Raw genomic sequence first — 713 nt, forward strand, 5'->3', positions numbered from 1 at the left:
TATAGCTACTTTACAATTTACCAGAAGTAGTCAAATTAAAAAAAGAAAAAAAAAATTTTGAAGCTCTTTTTTCTTTTTTTTTTCGTAATGATAAATAAGGGAAAAACTAACGTAGCCTTACAAGTAATTTTTTACCATGTACAGTAGATATTTCCTGCAAGTATCCTATTTTGTAAAATATTGGATTTGTATTTTATTACAGCAGCTGCCACACCAGCTCCTTTCTTGTTCTTCATTCTCCTCAGACTTTCTTCCTTCGGTATCCTATTTTGCCGCCCTCAGGCCTTACTCAAAACTCTGTGAAATTAATGGAAAGAATTTGGCAGCTTATAACAGGCTGTGGATCAATCCCACTGTGCCATTTTAAGAAGGTGTTTCACATTAGTGACAGTGAAACATGTACCTGACTCCATGAAGTTGTAATGAGTTTTGGTGTACAGACGTGCTTTCTAGGTAATGCCCTATTCTTCTATGCAAGTGCCTTTTATATTATTTTACCTTTGGTGGCAATGAGAGGAGAAATGCCATTGTAGTCTTACTTTGCAAGTGTTCCCTTCTTCTTGGCATGGGTCAGTCTCCTCCCTAAAGCCTCTTTGCCTTCACAGTGATCCTGCTGGGTCCTCTGCATCATTCCAGTATCCACCAATGACTTTTGCATGGGTTTGGGGTTTTTTTGAGCAATGACTTCACATAAATAACGAACAGTGGTGGGT

Source organism: Egretta garzetta, unplaced genomic scaffold, assembly GCF_000687185.1.
Source record: "Egretta garzetta isolate BGI_Z169 unplaced genomic scaffold, ASM68718v1 scaffold180, whole genome shotgun sequence".
NCBI classification, from domain to species: Eukaryota; Metazoa; Chordata; class Aves; order Pelecaniformes; family Ardeidae; genus Egretta; species Egretta garzetta.